Genomic DNA, 12,162 nt, shown 5'->3' with positions numbered 1-12,162 from the left:
AAGCAATGGCAACAAAAGCCACAATTGACAAATGGGATCGAATTAAACTAAAGAGCTTCTGCACAGCAAAAGAAACTACCATCAGAGTGAACAGGCAACCTACAGACTGGGAGAAAATTTTTGCAATCTACCTACCTGACAAAGGGCTACTATCCAGAATCTTCAAAGAACTTAAACAAATTTACAGGAAAAAATCAAACAACTCCATCAAAAAATGGGGAGACGTTAAGAACAGACACTTCTCTAAAGAAGACATTTATGCAGCCAACAGACACATGAAAAGATGCTCATCATCACTGCTCATCGGAGAAATGCAAATCAAAACCACAATGAGATACCATCTCACACCAGTTAGAATGACGATCATTAAAAAGTCAGGAAACAACAGGTGCTGGAGAGGATGCAGAGAAATAGGAACGCTTTTACACTGTTAGTGGAACAGTAAACTAGTTCAAACATTGTGGAAGACAGTGTGGTGATTCCTCAAGGAACTAGAACTAGAAATACCATTTGACCCACCCATCCCATTACTGGGTATATACCCAAAGGATTATAAGTTATGCTGCTATAAAGACACATGCACACGTATGTTTATTGTGGCACTATTCACAATAGCAAAGACTTGGAGCCAACCCAAATGTCCATCAATGATAGACTGGATTAAGAAAATGTGGCACATATACACCACGGAATACTATGCAGCCATAAAAAATGATGAGTTCATGTCCTTTGTAGGGACATGGATGAACCTGGAGACCATCATTCTGAGCAAACTGTCACCAAGGACAGAAAACCAAACACTGCATGTTCTCACTCATAGGTGGGAATTGAACAATGAGGACACTTGGACACAGGATAGGGAACATCGCGTACTGGGGCCTGTTGTTGGGTGGGGGGAGGGAGGAGGGATAGCATTAGGAGATATACCTAATGAAAATGATGAGTTAATGGGTGCAGCACACCAACCTGCATGTATACATATGTAACAAACCTGCATATTGTGCACATGTACCCTAGAACTTAAAGTATATTTTTAAAAAAATCTGAAAAAAAATTTAAAGACAGATGATACAGACACCTTTTTGCCTACAAATACGGCCTTCTTTCAGTGATAACATTTTGTTTCCTTTCCTGAAACTTAATGTTTAATAGTCTCAAGGAAAGCATTTATAAAATATAAATGATACTACACTGGGGTCGGGGTGGAAGCACCTTGCACTTCATCCTGTTGATTACTGAGCTCAATCCAAAAGCAAATAAGTTCCAGTTGCATGTGGCTTTTGTGTCCAAATATGGTAAAGCCACGAGGTCAAGAGGTTATGAGGTCAAATCCAGCCTTACTTGTTTAAGGAGTTGGTAACTCCTATGCAATGTTCCTTCACAGACAACAGGAAGGCTGCTTACCACTCAAAAGAACTCCCCTATCTATAGACTGACTTCTGATGCTTTTATAGGGGAAGAAGCCTTCATTCCTTCTTTAAAAAGACTTTTAAATAAAAATACACTGTGCTACAAAAGGTCGTGGTTTAAATTTACTTCAAGGTATAAATGAACAATGTTGATTCAATCATGCCTATAGAATATTCACTTCTTTTTTTTTTTTTTAAGAGTCTCGCTCTGTCACCCAGGCTGGAGTGCTGTGACATGGTCTTGGCTCACTGTAACCTCCGCCTCAGGGTTCAAGCAATTCTCCTGTCTCAGCCTCCTGAGTCGCTGGGATTACAGGCACCCACAACCACGCCCGGCTAATTTTTTGTATTTTTAGTAGAGACAGGGTTTCGCCAGTTGGCCAGGTTGGTCTCGAACTCTCGACCTCAGGTGATCCACCCACCTCGGCCTCTCAAAGTGCTGGGATTACAGTGACTCATGGGAGTCACTGTGCCTCATGTGAATATTCACTTTTGATCAATCAGATAGTGTGATCACCTATCACAATTCTCTTTGCTCAGGGAAAAAATACCTCTCAGTGTGAAGTAACATTAAACATTCTGGACCACTGATTTACTTATTCAAATAACTTATTGAAATACATTAGGAAATGCAGCTTCAATTTTACCCACCATCTATAATTTATATGTTGAATAAAATTTAAATTTCAGCCTTACTACCTTCAAATTTAAAAAAAAAATTTAAATTTCCAATACTAAAGAGCTTAGTCTCTGACCTCTAATAAGTACCATTTCTTAAATATCAAGGACTCCATGTTATTATAGGAAGATAAATCATATGAGAAAGACTCTAAAATGGATTTACTCTTAGATTCTATGTCAATTGCTGTAAAAGGCAGTTACAGTTGGCGTGTAAAAACCACACAGCTTTCAAATATTAACAGATTCCATGTGGAACTATGAGCAGTCTCTTTTAGGCAAAAGGAATAAGGAGAAAATTCAACAGAAGCAGCAGAAGGAGAACCTGACAAGTTAGTATAACAATTAACAAGTGGATGCCCATCAATTTGATAACTATCTAAGTATCTATCTTTATAAGGCAAATCTATTGCATATTTTAGGAGCAACACCTGCAGTTTTAAAAATTTAATAATGCATGTACACACACACCTACACACACATATACATACATACAAATGTATATATGTAATATACATATATATAAACATATATATATGTTCCATAGTTATAATGCATGGTTTAAAGGAGAGGAAAGGAAGCTGGGCACGGTGGCTCACGCCTGTAATCCCAGCACTTTGGGAGGCTGAGGTGGGCTGATCATGAAGTCAGGAGACGGAGACCATCCTGGCCAACATGGTGAAACCCCGTCTCTACTAAAAATACAAAAATTAGTTGGGTGTGGTGGCGTGTGCCTGTAATCCCAGCTACTCAGGAGGCTGAGGCAGGAGAATTGCTTGAACCAGGGAGTCGGAAGTTGCAGTGAGCCAAGATCATGCCACAGCACTCCAACCTGGGCGACACAGCAAGACTCCATTAAAAAAAAGGTGTGGGGTGGGGAGAGAGAAAAGGAAAAAAGAGAGAAGCCTGAAGCCGGTTAGAGGTCTGAGGGATTCTAGGGAGAGAAAAATAGAAGGGAGGACAAATTTAGGGAAAATCCAGTGGCCCAAAATCCCAGTGTCCCACACACAGCCCAGCCCTTGGAGCAGGAGTGAAGAATTAGATCAGTTTTGCACATGAAAAAAAAAAAAAAAAAGTTAAATCACAACAAAGCTGACTTGGTTTCCCTTTGAGCCTCCTGCATCACCACATGTCTGTCTGTCACTCTGGCCATTCCTGCCTCTCCACCACATACACTGTTTCGGCTCTCCTAGGCCTGCACCTGTGTGCCAGTCTGGGGTTTTCACGGAATGTGTACACAAAGTTAGAGTGAGGCTGCTTCAGAGTCTGGCCCATGTGTCCATCCAGACTCCAAGCGGAGTGCAGGGGTCCAGGGGAAGAGAGGGGTAGGTGTGGCAGACCCTGCCCAGGCAGTCTTCACATTGGACATGGGTGTGTGTGTTTGTGTGTGTGTGTATGTGTGTGTATATCTAGTTCCAGAAAAAAGAGCAACTAGAAAGAGGGAAAGGCAATATTTGGAGAGATAATAGTGGATATATTTTTATAACTGATGAAAGACAAATCTTTATAATTAGAATATATAAAGGCATATTCTTCCATAACCTATCATAGTGAAAATAAAGAAAAGCAAAGGCAAATAAATCAGCTAAAAACTGTCAGAGGGGGAAAAAAAAGGATCATACCTGCAAAGAAACAACAATTAGAGTCAATGCAGACTTCTCAACCTCAGCAGTGGAAGCCAGAAATGTTTCAAAGTACTGATACAGATTAATTTCACCAGTAATTATACACAGATAAAAAATTATTCAAGAATATGAACAAAATAAAAACATCTCAGAGCAACCAAAAATAGGTTAGTTCTCCGTCAGTAAACTCACAAAAAAGGAAATTCCAAATACTATATTTCAGAAAAAAGTAAAATGGTCCCAGAAAAATGAAGTCAGATGAAAGAAGAAATAAATGATTTAATAATTAACAAAAATTAAAAGGTTGATAAATCTTTTTTTAAAGACTACATCAAGTAGTCTTCTCTGCCTACATGAAAGAAGAGACTTCCACATAGAACAGATGTCTATCATTATATCTTAGTCTACACATTTAAAGTGAATTCCTTTCAAAATCCTGCCTAAGTGTGCTATGCAATTTGACAGACTGGTTTGAAAGTATATATGCATGAACTAATTTCCAAGAACAGCCAAGACAATCTTGAAAAAGAACACGATGGAGGGATTTGCCTAACTATAAAGCAGTGCTTATTACAAAGCACTAATAATTGAGACAATATTGTATTGGCTCAGGAGCAAACAAAAGACCGAAGGAACAGAATAGTAAGCCTAGAAACAGAATCACACATAAACAGAAACTTTATATATGACAATTTGCATTGCAAATTAATATGAAAAAGATGGAAAATTCAATAAATAGTGCTAAATAATTATTCGCATTTACTAAAAAATAAAATTTTATCCATATGTCACATCATACACAAAAATCAACATCAGTTAAAGTCCCAAATAAGATAAGAAAAAGCATAAGGCTTAGGAAATTATGAAACTACTTAATGACTTTAGACCAAAAAAGAATAAAATTTTACTTGTTTAATACATTTAAAACTAAACCACAAACAGGGAGAAGTTATTTGCAATACATGAGTCCAGTTTCTGGCTAAAACCCTTTGTGTAGTTTCTCAGGCCTAGCTGTAGGCAATTACAAATGTTTTACCCGGCAGGCCTCACAGGGAAGCTGTCCTCTCCACAGCAGACTTGGTGCACAGCAAGTGCCTGACAGTCTCTGAAGACAGTTGCAGTCAAGAACTCATATTCCTCTCTGGCTAGAATATGCTCTTTGCATATCCACATTCCTAGCCCAAGTGCCTTCTTTCCTAGGTTTCTTTATCTGAGGCTTTGGGTAGAGGTCTTCTTCTGGTACCTTGCTGAGACCTCCCTAATGGGCCAAAAAGAGGGGAAGAAAGTCTGAATATGGTTTTCTTCAGTCTGACTCCCCAGTACTTTTCTGCTCTTAGGCCCATTCCTCTTGCCCTCTCCCCACCTCAGGGTTCATAAAGCTGTCAGAGACCTTTGTTCCATCAAAAACAAAATAAAAAAAGGCAGGGCACTCTCAACAGTAACATGACCCCCATGTCTGTGCTGATCCACCTTACCCTCAACCAGGACACCTTTCCATGGAGAAAAATGGAACAGGGAGTGTAGGTGCTTTCTCTGGTGTTAGCCTATTGCCTTTGCCATGGGAATAATTAAAGCCTTGACTCTTCCATTTTTGACTTGTTCTTTAGTCAGCTACTCTGACACCTTACAGCTCAGCTATCTCTATCTCTTAGCTCGTCTGAGCTCCTAACTATATACAATTGATAAATGTTGAATATCCAGAATATAAAATGTTTGCCTACAAACATTAAAAAATTAGGAAATGGGGAAAAACATGAATGAATTACAGAATTAGAAAGAATGGTCCATAAACATACCAAAGATGCTTAAGCTTAAGCTTTTCACACCTATCAGATAAATAAAAGTGTAAATTTGATAATATAAAGTGTTGGCAAGGATATGGATAAATAGGAATCCCAATATGCTGGTGGCCATAATCTGCTTTCTGCAAGCTGGAGACCTAGGAAAGCTAGTGGTTTAATTCAGTCCAAATCCGAAGGCCTGAGAAGAAGAGAAGTCCGTAATGTAAATCCAAGCCTGAGGGCAGGAAAAGATAAAATGAGGAGCTCCAGCTCAAGCAGTGAGGCCAGATAAAGTGGGCTAATTCCCCCTTCCTCTACCTTTTATTCTATTCAGGTCCTCAGCAGACTGGTTGAGACACAATTCTTTTGGGGGGTCATATTCTCTGACTACAACATAATAAAACAATGTAATAATAAAAGTATTTTTTTAAAAAGTTAAAAATTTAAAACTCAGAGGTTTCAAATTTTTATACAAAAAGGAATAGAACCTGCACTTAAAAACCGGAGCTGTGATTTCCTTATAAACATACATTCTGAAACCCCTAAGTAAATATTAAATGAAATGAATTCAGTCATATGCAGAAAGTAATACATTTAGTTTAAATGACTCTAATCAAGAAATACTAGAATAAGCTGGGCGTGATGGCTCATACCTCTAAGTCCCACCATTTTTGGAGATGGAGAGAGGCAGATTGCTTGAACCTCAGTGTGTGAAACAAGCCTAGGCATTGTTTCAAATACATGGCAAAACCCTGTATCTACAATGTTGGGGTCTGCGTGTTTCCTAAACAAAGGAATGAACACACAAGACAACACAAGACAAACATGGCGGCCACCTCCAATGGCAGCCACCTCGAATGGTGTGCTCTGCTTTATTTTATACAGTCGTTTGTGGAATGTTGCCAAGTTATAAGACACATTGTTGTTTTTCTGACCTTTCCCTGACTTTCTGGATTTTCAAGATGTTTACACATAAACAAGCCCCCACGGTCTGCTGTTAGCAGCTGGCTCCTTTGTCCTCCCTGTTTACAGGGAAGGAACACCCTGCTTCGTTTGCAAGAGCAGGACTTATGGGGAATGCCCTGCTTTGTTTGCAAGAGCAGGACTTATGGGGAATGCCCTGCTTCGTTTGCAAGAGCAGGACTTATGGGGAACGCCCTGCTTCGTTTGCAAGAGCAGGACTTATCAGAACACCCTGCTTCGTTTGCAAGAGCAGGACTTATTGGGAACGCCTCGTTTGCGAGCATGTAGTCCTCTACACTACAAAAGATATAAAAATTAGCTGGGCCTGGTGACATGCACCTGTAGTCCCAGCTACTTGGGAGGCTAAGGTTGGGGGATCACTTGCACCTGGGAGGTTGAAGCTGTTGTGAGCCAAGACCACACCACTGCATTCCATCCTGGGCAATGAAGTAAGGCCCTGTCTCAGAAAAACAAACAAACAGCAACAACAACAACAAAAAAAAACACAAAAGAAAATAAATACTAAGATCAGGCATGGTGGCTCATACCTGTAATCCTAGCTCTTTGGGAGGCCAAGGTAGGTGGATCATCTGAGGTCAGGAGTTCGAGACTGGCCTGGCCTACATGTTAAAACCCCTTCTTTACCAAAAATACAAAATATGAGCCAGGTGTGGTGGTGGGTGTCTGTAATCCCAGCTACTCAGGATGCCGAGGCAGGAGAATCACTTGAACCTGGGAGGCGGAGGTTGTGGTGAGCCGAGATCTCACCACTGCCCTCCAGACTGGGCAACGAGAGCAAAACTCCATCTCAAAACAAAAAACAAACAAAAAAAAAAAAAAAAAAAAAGAAAGAAAGAAAAAGAAATACTAGAATAGCTTAATTATATTAAAAATGTATTTATATAATTAAGTCCATTTATGGCCACCAGCATATTGAGGTTCCTATGTATCCATGTCCTTGTCGATACTTTATATTATCAAATTCTAACTTTTGTTTATCTGATAGGTGTGAAAGTTTAAGCGTCTCTGGGGTGGTTATATAGGATTCTTCCTCTTTCTGTGAACTACTTATGTTTTTCCCCCAAAGTCCAAAGTGTATAATTATCTTCCTAGAAGTCATAACAAAATTCAACAAAATTTAATATACATTTCTGCTGACTCTTCTCAATAGAATAAAAATATATTTTTGGCACATATTAATTAATAATCACATGGTGCTCTCACTTCTGGTATTAGCAAAGGACTTTACTGTAGACTAGTCCTATAACAAGTACCTAGAAAAGCTAGATAAAATATAAAACACATTAAATAGGGGGTAGGATCTTAAAGAAAAGGGAAACATATCAAAGCTTAGAGCAAAGGAAGACATATCAGAGCTTGACATTCCATGACATTTTCCCTCCTTGGCATTTGTCAACTTACAAATGGCACAGCCACAAAGCCAAGTACAAAATAGAGGCTAAAAGTGTGAGACTAAGCTGAGCTTTCACAAATTTATGTGCTCACAGAGACAAAACTTAAAGTTTGATACTACAAAGGCAGACAAAGCTTGGAAATTCTAGATTACAGAGAGAAAGGAAGTATATTTTCCACAAACATTTGCTTATTTATAACCAGCATGAAATCTAGAGACTAAGTGGCCAACCAGGAATATTCTCATAATGTTCTTATAGTTGCCTCACAGATTTCAGAGGCAAAACTTGCAATTCAGGACCCATTAAGGAAAAGGGTCTATGGCAAATATGTATGAATTTCACTTTGGTTCCCAGAGTAATGCAACTCAAGAGTAAAATTGATTAGAGATGGTTCAATTTTCTTTTTTTTTTTTTTTAATTTTTATTTTTGTTTTAAGTTCCAGGGTACACATGCAGGATGTGCATGTTTGTACATAGGTAAACATGTGCCATGGTGGTTGGTTGCACCTATCAACCAACCACCTAGGTATTAAACCCAGCATCTATTAGCTATTTTTCCTAATGCTCTCCCTACCCAATTTCTAAGGAGCAAAGCATTCAAGATGTGACTTGGGTGCTGTTAAAGGCATTCAGTTTCAAAAGGGAAACAGAGCATACAAGTTTGGACAATGTGCAGCCTGCCAATGTGAAAGAAAAGAAAATACCATTTTCTGAGGAGAAATTCAAGCTGACTATAGAAATTTGCAAAAGTAAGGAGAAGCTGAATGTTAATCACCAAGACAATGGGGGAAATGTCTCCAGGGCATGCTAGACATTTGTGGCAGCATGTCCCATCACAGGCCCATTTAGGAGGAAAAAAATGGTTTTTTGGGCCAGGCTCAGGGTCACTCTGCTGTGTGCACTCTAAGGACTTGGTTCCCTGTGTCTCTGGCACTCCAGTCTTGACTAAAAGGAGTCAAGGTACAACTTGGGCTGTTGCTTTAGAAGGTGGAAGCCCTAAGCGTTGGCAGCTTCCAAATGGTATTGAGCCTGCAGGTGCAAAGAAGTCAAGCATTGAGATTTGGGAACCTCTACCTAGATTTCAGAGGATGTATGGAAACGTCTGGATGCCCAGGAAGAAGTTTGCTGAAGGGGTGGGGCCCTTACAGAGCATCTCTGCTAGGGCAGTACAGAAAGGAAATGTGGGGTCAGAGCCCCCACACAGAGTCCCTGCTGGGTCACTGCCTAGTGGAGCTGTGAGAAGAGGACCACTGTCCTCCAGACCCTAGAATGGTAGATCCACTGACAGCACCATGGTGCATGGTAGTACCATGCACCTGGAAAGGTGGAGAAACTCAATCTAAACCTGTGAAAGCAGCCAGAAGGGATGCTGCACTCTGCAAAGCCACAGGGGTGGAGCTGCCCAAGACCTTGGAAACCCACCACTTATATCATTGTGATCTGTATATGAGACATGGAGTCAAGGGAGATCATTTTGGAGCTTTAAGATCTGACTGCCCTGCTAGATGTCAGACTTGTATGGGGCCTGTAGCCCCTTTGTTTTGGTCAATTTCTCCCATTTAGACTGGTGGTATTTACTCAATGCCTGTACCCTCGTTGTATCTAGGAAGTAACTAGCTTGCTTTTGATTTTACAGACTCATAGGCAGAAGAGACTCGCCTTGTCTCAGGTGAGATTTTGGACGGTGGACTTTTGAGTTAATGCTGAAATAAGTTAAGCCTTTGTGGGACTGTTGGAAAGGCATGATTGGCCTTGAAACATAAGGACACAAGATTTGGAAGCAGCCAGGGGCAGAATGATATGGTTTGGCTATCTCCTCACCCAAATCTCATCTTGAATTCCCACATGTTGTGGGAGGGACCCAGTGGGAGGTAATTGAATCACGACAGTGGGTCTTTCCCATGCTGTTCTCATGATAGTGAATAAGTCTCATGAGATCTGATGGTTTTATAAAGAGGAATTCTGCTGCACAAGCTCTCTCTCTTTGCCTGCTGCCATCCATGTAAGACATGACTTGTTCCTCCTTGCCTACTGGCATGATTGTGAGGCCTCCCCAGCCATGTGGAACTGTAAGTACATTAAACCCCTTTCTTTTTTAAATTGCCCAGTCTCAGGTATATCTTTACACCAATGTGAAAATCAACTAATACAATTCCCTACTTAATAAATGGTGCTGGGAGAACTGGCTAGCCATATGTAGAGAATTGAAACTAAATCCCTTCCTTACACCTTATACAGAAATTAACTCAGGATGTATTAAAGACTTACATGTAAAACCCAAAACTATAAAAACTCTAGAAGGAAATCTAGGCAATACCATTCAGGACATAGACACAGGCAAATATTTGATCATGGAATCACCAAAAGCAATAGCAACAAACACAAATATTGACAATGGGATCTATAAACTAAAGAGTTTCTGCACAGCAAAAGAAAAAATCATGAAAGCAAACATGCGCCCTACAGAGTGGGGAATTTTTTTGCAATCTATCCATCTAACAAAGGTCTAATATCCAGAATCTCAAATGAACTTAAACAAATTTATAAGAAAAAGACAACCCCATTAAAAGGTGGGCAAAGGACATGAACAGACACTTCTCAAAAGAAGACATTCATGTAACCAACAAACATATGAAAAAAAAGATAGCTCAATTTTCACAGTGATTGAAAACCAACTTTAAATCAGCTTAATTCCCACTTGGTTTAAAGTGTTCTATTCTCCTTTAACTGCCTGCTAGAAAGCAAAAGTAAATGCTGAAGGAAAACATGAGTAGCCAGAGCCTTAAATTATCTATTAAAAGTTTTGTATACATTTTTATCATTTAATCAAAATTATTAGTTACATCAAAAAACAGAACTAAATGATCAAAAAGAGAAGAAAAAAATAATAGAAACATGTACACAGGTTTTAGAATTTGGAATTATTGGGCCTAGATTTTAAAATATTTACAACATAGCAAGAATCTCACCAAAGAATGAAACTCTATTTAAAACAACAAAAAATTTAGAATGCCAAATTTAATAATTAAAAATATGAACTCAAATAAATGTATTTGACAGTAGCTTTAAAAAACAAAAGGTATAGAAGATTAAAAATATGAAGAGAATGGAGAAGAGAAAAATTATTAAAGAGCATAAGAGAGAGAGAGGAAATGTTAAATCTGTCCAATTTAAACATAATCTGAGTTCCAAAAGAAGAGAGAACAGAGAATGTTGTTGAATACTGACTGAGAATTTTCAAAACTATTAAAACGTATTAATTCACATCAAGCACTTTAAAACTGAAGCAGGATAAATACAAGAAGAAGAAAAAACACTGCAAATTTCTGGGAAAAAAAAAGTCAAAGATAAATTTTTAAAAAATAATCTGAAAAAAAGACATATTACCTTCAAAGCAGCAATAATTTACCTTACACCAACTTTTCAGCAATGACAAAAGCCAAAAACTATGGAATGACCTTGTGATGGTTAATACCAAGTGTCAACTTGATTGGATTGAAGGATGCAAAGTGTTGATCCTGGGTGTGTCTGTGAGGGTGTCGCCAAAAGAGACTAACATTTGAGTCAGTGGGCTAGGAAAGGCAGAGCCACTGTTAATCTGGGTGGGCACCATCTAATCAGCTGCCAGCATGGCTAGAATATAAAGCAGGCAGAAAAACGTGAAAAGACTAGACTGGCCTAGCCTCCCAGCCTACTTCTTTCTCCCATGCTGGATGCTTCCTGCCCTTGAACATCAGGCTCCAAGTTCTTCATTTTTGGAACTCGGACTGGCTCTCCTTGCTCCTCAACTTGTAGGCAGCCTATTGTGGGACCTTGTGATCATGTGAGTTAATACTTAATATACTCAGCTTGTCAGAAAATATATATATCTCCTATTAGTTCTGTCCCTCTAGAGAATACTGACTAATAGAGACCGCTTTAAGTTGCTGGCAGAAAACAGGTAACAAACTAAAATTTGATAGCTAGTAAAAAATAACCTTCAAAAGTGAAGGTAAAACAAAAGTACTTTCAGGTTAAAAAAAATTTAAGAGGCCAGGCGCAGTGGCTCACGCCTGTAATTCCAGCACTTTGGAACGCTGAGGCAGGCAGATCATGAGGTCAGGAGATCGAGACCATCCTGGCTAACACAGTGAAACCCTATCTCTACTAAAAACACAAAAAGTTAGCCAGGTGTGGTGGTGGGCACCTGTAGTCCCAGCTACTTGGGAGGCCGAGGCAGGAGAATGGCATGAACCTGGGAGGCAGAGCTTGCAGTGAGCCGATATGGCACCACTGCACTCCAGCCTGGGTG

The sequence above is a fragment of the Macaca nemestrina genome, chromosome 5 (genome assembly GCF_043159975.1).
Source record: "Macaca nemestrina isolate mMacNem1 chromosome 5, mMacNem.hap1, whole genome shotgun sequence".
Classification (NCBI taxonomy): Eukaryota; Metazoa; Chordata; class Mammalia; order Primates; family Cercopithecidae; genus Macaca; species Macaca nemestrina.
The sequence above is the reverse complement of the archived record's forward strand: the minus strand, read 5'-3'. Positions refer to the sequence as shown.